Raw genomic sequence first — 11572 nt, 5'->3', positions numbered from 1 at the left:
AACTTTAAGCCAACTTTTTCACTCTCCTCTTTCACTTTCATCAAGAGGCTCTTTAGTTCTTCTTCACTTTCTGCCATAAGGGTGGTGTCATCTGCATACCTGAGGTTATTGATACTTCTCCTGGCAATCTTGATTCTGACCTGTGCTTCATCCAGCCCAGCGTTTCTCATGATGTACTCTGCATATAAGTTAAATAAGCAGGGTGACAATATACAGCCTTGACGTACTCCTTTTCCTATTTGGAACCAATCTGTTATTCCATGTCCAGTTTGAACTGTTGCTTCCTGACCTGCATACTTCATGGAAAATAGATGGGGAAACAACAGAAACAGTGACAGGCTTTATTTTCTTGGGCTCCAAAATCACTGCAGTTAGTGACTGTAGTCATGAAATGAAAAGATGCTTGCTCCTTGGAAGAAAAGCTATGACCAACCTACACGGCATATTAAAAAGCAGAAACATTACTTAGCCAACAAATGTCATCTAGTCAAAGCTATGGTTTTTCCAGTAGTCGTATATGGATATGAGAGCTGGACCATAAAGAAAGCTGAGCACCAAAGAATTGATGCTTTTGAACTGTGGTATTGGAGAAGACTCTTGAGAGTTCCTCGGACAGCAAGGAGATCAAATTAGTTAATCCTAAAGGAAATCAGTCCTGAATATTCACTGGACGGACTGATTCTAAAGCTGGAACTCCCATACTCTGGCCACCTGATGTGAAGAACTGACTCATTTGAAAAGACCCTGATGCTGGGAAAGATTGAGGACAGGAGGAGAAGGGAACAACAGAGGATGAGATGGTTGGATGGCATCAGCGACTTGATGGACATGAGTTTGAACAAGCTCCAGGAGTTGGTGATGGACAGGGAAATCCAGTCCATGGAATCTCAAAGAGTCAGACAAGACTGAGGGACTGAATGGAACTGAACTGAACCATGAACATAGGCATAATAAAATTAAGAGCCACATCACAAATATCACTATCCCAGATAGATATTGGGATTTCCCTGGTGGCTTTGATGGTAAAGAATCTGCCTGCAATTCAGGAGACCCAGGTTGGATCCCAGGGTTGGGAAGATCCTCTGGAGAAGGGAATAACAACCCACTCCAGTATTCTTGCCTGGAGAATTCCATGGACAGAAGAGCTTGGTGGACTACAATCCTTGGGTTCGCAAAGAGTCGGACATGACCGAGTGACTAACACTAGATATACATACGGACACAAATAGGATTTAAGGACTAATACATAATTTGAGTAGAAAGTAAATGGTAAATTAATGACCACTGTGGGAATTCAGTCATAGTGAGACCAAGTTCCTTTTATTTTATCTGGCCAATCCAAGGAAGGAGTAGGTTATGGACTGGTTGCTTTTAATGTGTCAGAAAGAAAACTTGGAAGGTCGGCATGAAAGGGAACTTCAGAGTTTTCTTTCTGCATAGCATTGTCTAAATAAAATTAAGTTCATTCACTTATCTAGAAAACCTTCATTATATGCCAAGCTATTTATTATGGGTACCTCTTTCAGCACAAACACAAGGAGAGCAAATATCAATTTCTTTCCTCAGAGCTATCCTTTCCTTGCCAGGCCATGGCAATAGCAGACATTTCTAATCAAACATAGCAATCCTTCCCACTGATGTCAGACATGGCCTCAGATTGATTCTCAATACATTACTCTAGGCAGTCGCTAGCCCTCTATTTGCAATTGACACAAGAGATGAAATTTACTTGCTGCCCCAGTGCCAGGCAGGCAAAGACAGCAAAGACACAGTCTTATCCTTCAAGCACACACTTTAGTACTCATAGAAGAAGAGAAGATTAGGAGGGCTTTGGAAATAGTTGATTCAGTGACTACAGCTCAAAAATGCAGAAATAAGTGTATTTTTAAAACGCTGAAACAAAAATAAACTATGAGAAGCATAAGTTTCATATGAATATTTCCAGCTGTGTACCCGTAATTGGATAATAAACCTATTAAACAGAGTAAAGGTTTTCTTTAAATTTAACGAAGCAAGTAAAAATTGTAATTTCAACTAAACTAAATTCTTGAATAATGGCTGTTTTAGTTTAGAGATTATTAAGGAGCAGGCACTCTCACAGATAACTAACTGAACTGTTTTTTGAGCTGAACTGTAAAAATCTGGATCAAGGATTTGAGGTGAGTTACTTCTAAATCAAGGAGAAAAAGTTTCTCCTTGGACTATGAGAAGAAACTACTGCATGGGTTTTAAACCTTCACTACTGGTTTCAGAAAGCAAAATATTGTTAAGGCAGTCAGCAACAGGGAAAATAAAGACCTGAAATCATGAAGGTGGATTTAAACTAATATTGAATAATAATAGGTTTAAATATCTTAGCAACAGATCATTGTTTTTCAGTTGTGTCTGACTCTTTGCAACCCCATGAACTGCAGCATGCCAGGCCTCCCTGTCCATCACCAACTCCCAGAGTCCACCCAAACCCATGTCCATTGAGTCAGTGATGCCATCCAACCATCTCATCCTCTGTCGTCCCCTTCTCCTCCTGCCCTCAATCTTTCCCAGCATCAAGGTCTTTTCCAATGAGTCAGCCCTTCGCATCAGGTGGCCAGAGTATTGGAGTTTCAGCTTCAACATCAGTCCTTCCAGTGAACACCCAGGCCTGATCTCCTATAGGATGGACTGGTTGGATCTTGGCTTAGATCGCGTAAATCTTTCCTTCACATATCTATATTCCCTCAAATGTGAATGTTACTCAAAATTTTTGTATATACTGTAGTTTTTAAGGTAAGTTTCTTATTGAGTTTTATATTGCTATTTGCTTACTAAAATCAATTGCTTCTTCTTTTTTCATTTGAATGATTTAAGGAGAGATTCTTTAAGTAGTGGGCATTAATGTTTAAAGAAAATCAAATAAAAATTATTTAATATTATAATAACTTTATTTTCCAGGCCTGGGTCTAGCATTTGAATGAAAAATTTAAATGTTTACTTTATTACACCCCCAGTATCAACAATGCTGCATGTGAATAAAAGATTAAAATATTATTTCTATTTAATTAGTTTTGAAAGAAAATAATGACAAATAATAAGGACATCCTTGGATTGCTAATATTGTTTGCTCTTATGCTCATCATCTTCTAAAGTAAACTTAGAACTTATTTGAAATTTATTTGAAACTTAGAACTAAAAGTAATGAGATGAAGAGGAATGCAGGAAATACTGATATTTAATTATTTTAATAAACTGGGCTGTTGATGACTCAAAAATATTAATACTTATAGATTGGCTAAAGTGTGGTATAGTGGCTTTGCAATTTAAACAATAATAATTTTAGAATGGACAGCTGTTAAGTTGGTTCTCTTCAATAACTGCCTTAAGGGGTCTCTTTTTCGTGGCGCCTCGGAGGCTGTCGGCCACTTCAGAATGAAGCTGAACATCTCTTTCCCGGCCACTGGCTGCCAGAAGCTCATTGAAGTGGACGATGAACGAAAACTTCGTACCTTCTACGAGAAGCGTATGGCCACAGAAGTTGCTGCTGACGCTCTGGGTGAAGAATGGAAGGGTTATGTGGTCCGAATCAGTGGCGGAACGATAAGCAGGGTTTCCCCATGAAGCAGGGTGTCTTGACCCATGGCCGAGTTCGCCTGCTACTGAGTAAGGGGCATTCCTGTTACAGACCAAGGAGGACTGGAGAGAGAAAGCGCAAATCTGTACGGGGTTGCATTGTGGATGCCAATCTGAGTGTTCTCAACTTGGTCATTGTGAAAAAAAGGGGAGAAGGATATTCCTGGACTCACTGATACTACAGTGCCTCGTCGCCTGGGTCCCAAAAGAGCTAGCAGAATCCGCAAACTTTTCAATCTCTCTAAAGAAGATGACGTCCGCCAGTATGTTGTGCGAAAGCCCCTAAACAAAGAAGGTAAGAAACCTAGGACTAAAGCACCCAAGATTCAGCGTCTCGTGACTCCACGAGTTCTGCAACACAAACGCTGGCGTATTGCTCTGAAGAAACAGCGTACTAAGAAAAACAAAGAAGAGGCTGCAGAATATGCTAAACTTTTGGCCAAGAGAATGAAGGAGGCCAAAGAAAAACGGCAGGAACAGATTGCCAAGAGACGGAGGCTGTCCTCTCTGAGAGCTTCTACTTCTGAGTCCAGTCAAAAATGAGATGTTCTAAGAGTTAACAAATAAATAAGATCAGACATCAAAAAAAAAAAAAAAATAACTGCCTTAAAATCTTGCATTTCATAATTCTTAATATAGACCAAAATTTAGCTACAACCTGGCTATAACCAGTGTATTAATCAGTGTTCTCCAAGAAAACACAACAAATAAGAGAGAGAAATAGTTAAATTGTCATATATGAGGAGATTTATTATAGGAATTGTATCATGCAGTTATGGAGGCCAGAAAGTTCTACGGTCTGCAAACTGGAGAAGAAGGTACTCTGGTGGTGTGATTTCTTCCATCCAATGGCCTGAGGATTAAGGAGCCAATAGTGTACATCCTGATCTGAGTGAGAAAGCCCAGGAACCAAGAGCACCAATATCTGAGGGTAGCAGAGAGCAAGAATTCACCCTTCCTCTACCTTTTTGTTCTATTCTGCCTTTTTCTTCTAATCCTCAATCCTCTAATCCTCAGTGACTCAGATGATGCTCACCTTTGTTGGTGAGGACGATCTTCTTGACTCAGTCTACTGATTCAAATGCTAATTTCTTCTGAAGACACCCTCACAGACACACCCAGAAATTATGTTTTACCAGCTATCTGAGCGTCCCTCAGTCTAGTCAAGTTGAAACATAAAATTAACCATTATAGCTGATTATTGGAAAATGTTTGTTACAGGCATAAATGATAAAAATGAGTGCACCATGACTTGCTTTTTGAGAGATTGACCTTGTCAGTGGAAAAACTTTATAAACTGTTTGCAACCAAATGAGGACTGCATGAGGAAACCTAGCCCGGAGCTATAATCCTATACTTTGGTGTATGTGAAGTGAAGTGAAGTCGCTCAGTCGTGTTCGACTCTTTGCGATCCCATGGACTGTAGTCTACCACACTCCTCCATCCATGGGATTTTCCAGGCAAGGGTACTGGAGTGGGTTACCATTTCCTTCTCCAGAGGATCTTCCCAACCCAGGGATCGAACCCAGGTCTCCCACATTGTAGGCAGACGCTTTAGCATCTGAGCCACCAGGAAATGACAGGGAAGGAGGCACTGCTTCCTGTCCATTCCTAGTTCAGGACATTGCTTCTTGTTCTGCCACTTCCCCAGTGGAAATCCTAGGACAGTGGGGCAGGGCATGATATGAACACGATGGTATAAAAAAGAAAAAAGTAACTTGATGATTTACTAAGATTTTCACGTTATATGGCATATCCAGATAGAATGAATGGAAATCCAGACTGTAAAATCACAGTTTTTCGCAATACACCTTGGTTTCTCATTTTAGTGTCATAAATGGGACTAAACTTCCAGTTCTCAGTTCTTTGCTGCCAGCTGAATAGCTGATATTTTCTGTAGTGGCAGACCAATGAGTCAAATAGTTCAAGTAAATTTTGCTGTGTGTATCAATCAGTTTCTTTAAGGCTAAAAACAAAGTGTAGCGTGCCAAGAAACAATTCTCTTAGGTGAATTTGACAAGAAATAATCTAGTTGAAACCAGAATATGAATTTAATTAGTTCATCATTAACAAAAGTTTATTATGTATTCATTACTATTTTAGAAGACTAGAATAAAACAGTGGACAAGACTGATTTCCTTTGATAAAGTTACAACATAGAGGAAGGAGGCAAATAGTGAATAACTAAGCAAATTAAAAAACCAAAAAAATTTCAAATAATGATGGGTGCTATGAAAGCAACTCTTTTCTAACAGGCAATAGGGTAAAGACTAGTGAGGGAATATAGGAAGGTGCAGTGTGGGAAAGACATCTCTGAAAAAAACCTTCCAACCAAGACCTGAGGGATGAAAAGTCACCAACCAGGCAAAGATCTGGGGAAAGAACATTTCAGGCAGAAGGAATGTGTGTGCAAAGGCCCTGAACAAATGGGCATAAATTCAGCCTGTTTAGGGAACACAGAGAGAATAGATACAAATGGATTACAAAGATACAGATGGAAAGCTCTGAGATGAGGTCACATGATAGGCTGCAGACTTCCAGGTCATTTGTAATCTATTCTAGCCATTCTCTATCTGCAATTGCCTTATGTGTTTCTACTTACTTATCTGTTACCTCCTGCTAGACTGTAAGCACCATAAGAACAGAGGCCTTATTTGTCTCACGCCCCATTCTGTCAATTAGGATATAGTAAGTTTGACTTCAGTAACAAACAAGCCCCACATTTAAAGAGCTTAAAACAAAGTTTATTTCTCACTCATTCTGTATATTCATAGCAGCTGAGGGTTCACCAGAACTCAGGCTGATGGAATAGCTATTATCTAGAACATCAGTAATTTTCCTGGGAAAGGAAAACAGCACTTGAGAATCTTAATGGTGGTGGATTAAGTCCAACTCTTGTGACCCCGTGGACTGTGAATGCTGGAGTGGGTTGCCATTTCCTTCTCCAGGGGATCTTCCTGACCTAGGAATTGAACTTGCATCACTTGTGTCTCCTGCATTGCAGGCAGATTCTTTACCAACTGAGCCACCAAGCTAGCATTCAATTGCTATCCTCAAGAAATGACTTTTGAGTTTCACTGACAACTCATTGGCCAGAAGTAGTCACAATTCTGCCAAGCACCCATAAAATGTAACAAGATAGAAAAGTTTGATAACTAGCACAAATGAACACAGCCATCATATTCCCATTACCTATAATACTACTTCAACATTGTAGGTATGTAGTAAATATAAAATTGATGTTTAATATATACTGGTATAAACAAATGTGCCAGTAACTGAGCTACTACATATTTCTGTTACTCAGAAGGGCATGCTATCACACACAAAGTATATGATTTTTATTTGCATAATTTTATAACTAGAAAAGACTAAAAGTGATGTTTACCCAGTTCCCTTAGTTTTATAGAAACTAAGGCACAGAGATGTGCTTTTTCCAAATTTCTGCTGTTAGTTTTCAACAATGAAAATCTGACCAAAATATGGAGTGTTTGCATCACATTGATAATCCCTAAACAGTAGTATACAATTTTGACTCACCTTACAATGTTTTAAAATCTTCACAGCTCTATGTGCTGGCCTTAGTCACTCAGTCGTGTCCAACTCTTTGTGACCCCTTGGACTGTAGCCCGCCAGGCTCTTCCATCCATGGGGATTCTCTAGGCAGGAATACTGGAGTGGGTTACCATGCCCTCTTCCAGGGGATTTTCCCAACCCAGGGAATGAACCCAGGTTTCCCACATTAAGGATGAATCCTTTACCATCTGAACCACCAGGGAAGTCCTCACAGCTCTATAGAAGTTTTCAAAAGTCATCATCACTTTAACCAATTGTACATACTGCTGTCAGATGAATTCTTTGCTGGTAAATCTAAATCAAAGGTATTGTGGAAAACTCTCACATTGTTAAAATAGCATGCAAAGCCCTTGCCACATCACCAAATTATAGGATAAACCAGACCACTGGGTGTAAACTTGATCTACTTTATTCTGACCTTTTTGACATCATGTGTAACTAACCACCAATATATTACTGGGCACAATTTGCTGAACATTCTTTTTTCCATTCCATTGAAAATTTATCATATTTTCTTTTTCAAAAGTTACTAAAGTAGTAAGAAGACTAAATTTATCATCACTGAACTAGTAAGCAGCTGAGATGCAGCAAGAACATTGTTGTTCAAGTTCTTGGTTCTTACTGTCCTACAGATAGGCTGCAGTGTCCTCCGAGGCCTGGTCTTTGTCTGCTTCTCCCAGCTTGTCCTCCACATCCACAATGGCCACCACCCAAATGTGCTTCGGTATTTCTCCAATAGGCAATACTTTTCTTGGTGCCTCAGGTTGGCTGATAATGTTTTTCTTTTTTTATGGGTGACTGCCTTCTTTCCTTCAAGTCCTGGCTGGTGTGTTATCTCTCAGAAAGCTTGTCCTGATCTCCTTTGTCTATGGAGATTGGGCATCAACTCTTTGTGTTCCTTTGCATGTCTCTTCTTAATTCAGAGAAGCCAGAGCTATAGTACATCTAGGATAATGCCTGGCCCATCAAAGAGCTTACAAAAATAAGATTTCATCAATGGATTAATGAACGAATGAATGAATTACTGACTCTGACTTGCTACATCATATTGGATTTATCACCTGATATTTTTCTGTTCCTTCCCTTTCATAACATGTTCCTTAAAGGCTGGGAGTGTGTAGTATTTATTTATCATTGAATCAGTACCTGTCTTGGCAGTCCACACAAAGAAGGTGCTCTGTAAATAGCTTCCCAAAGGGCTCTTAATTTATGAAATCCTCACAGTGATGTTTCAGAAGAAATAGAGTTGGAACCAAGACATATCTAAAAACCATTTGTGAAGCAAAACATTTGGTTCACCAAGGGAATTTAACAGTTCAAATGTGTTTTTGGTTGAAATGTTTACTCTACTAACAGGCGTTTCTAAAATGTGTTTTTGACGTTCAGACTGAAAAAAAATATTTGTTTTAAAGGCATTAGGACATTGAGTGTTAAAAAAACATATCTAGCCCTTACTTAAACTAAGAAAGTGATTATCAGTGGAAATGTTTGCAGGCAAAGTTTCAGCTTCACATGGTTTGAAAACATTTCCTTAGGTGAGAGGTACTTAGAGATGCTTTAAATGGAAGGAATTTTGTTTGCCAGCTTAGCTACTAACATCATTTCATTAATATAAAAGTAAAAATAATATTAATTTCAAATAACAAAAAAAATAAAATTAGCTCAATATAAGTATAAAATAACAAAACATGAAATAAACATCTGTCTCCACTCTTTAAGCTTAATCATCAATCATAAAGCACTATAAAGTGCTAAGATGCTTCAGTGGTGTCCAGCTCATTGCAACCTTATGGACCATAGCCGGCTAGGCTCCTCTGTCCGTGGGATTCTCCAGGCAAGAATACTGGAATGGGAGTGAATTAAAGGCCTTCAAGAGTATACAAAAGATACATCATGCCATGTATACTACACAAATCAACAGCCATGGGTCTCTCAGGGAGGCAGGAAAGGATGCAGAACTTCAGTTTTAATTCATATATTTACATTTTTACACAAATATACATTTGTTTTATTAGTAAAATTATAAATAACTGTTTAAAATATCTTTCAATGGCAAATTTTTAATGGGAGTTAAAATATTAAATAAGTGATTATACTGGGTGGTTTTTAGCATCCTTTCTATCATAAGATTAAATAATTACATTAATTTTATACTTCTGAAGGGAATTTAACAAGAATCTATCTAGTTAGTTGAGTTAAAATCAAGTGTTTCTTTTTATTTTTACATTTTTAAAAAGTGTCCAAGTGTTTCCTTCCAAACAAACAAAAAACAAAATATAATTCTGATGTAATAATATTTTGTTTTAAAATTATAACTTGATCCACATTTAATTATGGAATAAAAAGGTGGCTTCTTTAGTATACTTTCTTATCTGTCTGTTTTTCCCAGTTTCTAAATGAACATCTGAAATATAGAAAGTAAGATAATAAATCTCTAATTGTATTTTAAAAACATTTAGCAATTATAAATAGAGTGGCATTAATGACTAGCCATAAAGAAATACAAAAAACAGTAAATCTCCACCAGGTAATATTATGCCACTATTAGAAAGAATGAATCAAACTTATATCAATTAATTTAAACAGATTTCCATAGTGTATTATTAAGCGAGGAAAGTAATATTTATAGGGAAATACTTATTACCTATTGCTATATAATAATTACCCCCAAAATGTAGTGGTTTAAAGCAACAGCAATTATAATCTCAGAGCTTTTCTCAGTCCAGAAAAAAATCCAGATATATCTTAACAGGGTCCTCTGCACAGGGTCTCTCACAAGATTGCATTGGAGGCATTGGCCCAGGCTGCAATTATCTGAAGGTTCAAATGGGGTAGGATCTGCTTCTAAGCCCACTTAGTAGTTATTGGCAGGATTCAGTTTCTTGCAGGCTGTTGGACTGAGAACCTCAATTTCCCACTGTTACCCAAGGTCACCCTGAGTTCCTTGCCACTTGAACCTCTTTAAAAGGCAGTTCTCAACACACCACCTGGCTTCTTTGAAATGGGAAAGCAAGAGAGCATGTCAGTGAGACAGAAATCAGACTTTTATGGTCTAATCTTGGAACTGATATGGCATCATGTTTGCCATGTTCATTAGAAGAAAAACACTAGCTCCAACCCTTATTCAAGGGCAAGGGATTAGTCAAGGGTATGAATACCAGGGGGAGGGATCAGTGCAAGCCATTTTTGAAGGTTTTCTGCCCAATTTTAACATGATATTTTAGAGGTTATTTGTACCCTTCATTTGAATGGCTGTCAAAAAAACATGTTGATCATATGTGGCCAGAAGTTATGAAGAAAACTGAATACTGCCTATAGATAATGGCAGCCAGAATTGTAGATAAGTAATATGAATATCTTTAAGGTAAGCAAGGACAACAAACGTGTCCTTTTTAACCCAAGAATTCACCTGCCGATGCAGGAAACACAAGAGATGTGAGTTCGATCCTTAGGTATGGAAAATCTTCTGTAGGAGGAAATGGCAACTCACTCTAATATTCTTGCCTGAAATTTTCTATGGACAGAGGAGCCTGGCGGGCTACAGTTCATGGGACTGCAAAGAGTCAGACGTGACTGAGCTTGCATGCACACACAAGATTTACTGATTACAGAGAAATGAAGAATATACCAAGGACATAACAAATGCTGATATGTTGACTTCTCAGTGAAGTATAGTTTTGTAGGAAAAACACATTGAGTTCCTCTTCCTTGCTAAAGAATACAAAAGATACATCATACCACGTATATTACACAAATCGACAGTCATGGGTCTCTCAGGGAGGAAGGAAAGGATGCAGAACTTCAGTTTTAATTCATAAAATTAAATTAATTCATGTCTAAGGAAAACCTACTGGCAAAGTCTGAAAAGAGAGTCTGCCCCATCTACCCAAAGTGCCGATCTAAACTAATTAAGCCTCTAGCAGGCCTATTCTCATTTTTGTTTTTTGTGTGTGTGAATGACAAAACATACAGAACTATTAACCAAATTCATTAATTTTTTAAAAAATTCTAAAAAGCTGAGGTGTCTTGAAACAGATCACTTAGCTGGGCTTCTGTTCCGGAGAATCTAGGGGGAACTCTAGGTTGCAGTCATTCTGATAACAAGTACAAATAATAACAGAGTGACTCCTTACCCTGTCAAATCACCAGTGCTAGTTTGAGAGACCCAGATTTCCTACAGTGAACATTTAATGACCCCCCTCACATTTGGAGGTCTTCTGGAACATTGTATTTTTCTTGAAAGAAAAGGTACAAAGAGGAAAGATACATTAACCACAAAAAATAAATATAATAATAATAATTGTTCTCTGAAAAATACAAGTTGTTATTTAACCCAAGGGTGTACATCTCCAAGGAAGCTCCTTAAAGAAAATGTTTACATTCATTTTTT

General features: G+C 38.1%; 1 pseudogene; it reads left to right on the top strand.

Annotated features, from left to right (window-relative positions):
- The first annotated feature begins 3364 nt into the window (after positions 1–3364).
- On the top strand, positions 3365–4149 carry LOC122453017 (annotated as a pseudogene).
- Positions 4150–11572: the final 7423 nt, after the last annotated feature.

Source organism: Cervus canadensis, chromosome 14 (genome assembly GCF_019320065.1).
Source record: "Cervus canadensis isolate Bull #8, Minnesota chromosome 14, ASM1932006v1, whole genome shotgun sequence".
Lineage (NCBI taxonomy): Eukaryota > Metazoa > Chordata > Mammalia > Artiodactyla > Cervidae > Cervus > Cervus canadensis.
Note: the sequence above shows the minus strand (reverse complement) of the source record. Positions and strands in the feature narration are given on the sequence as shown.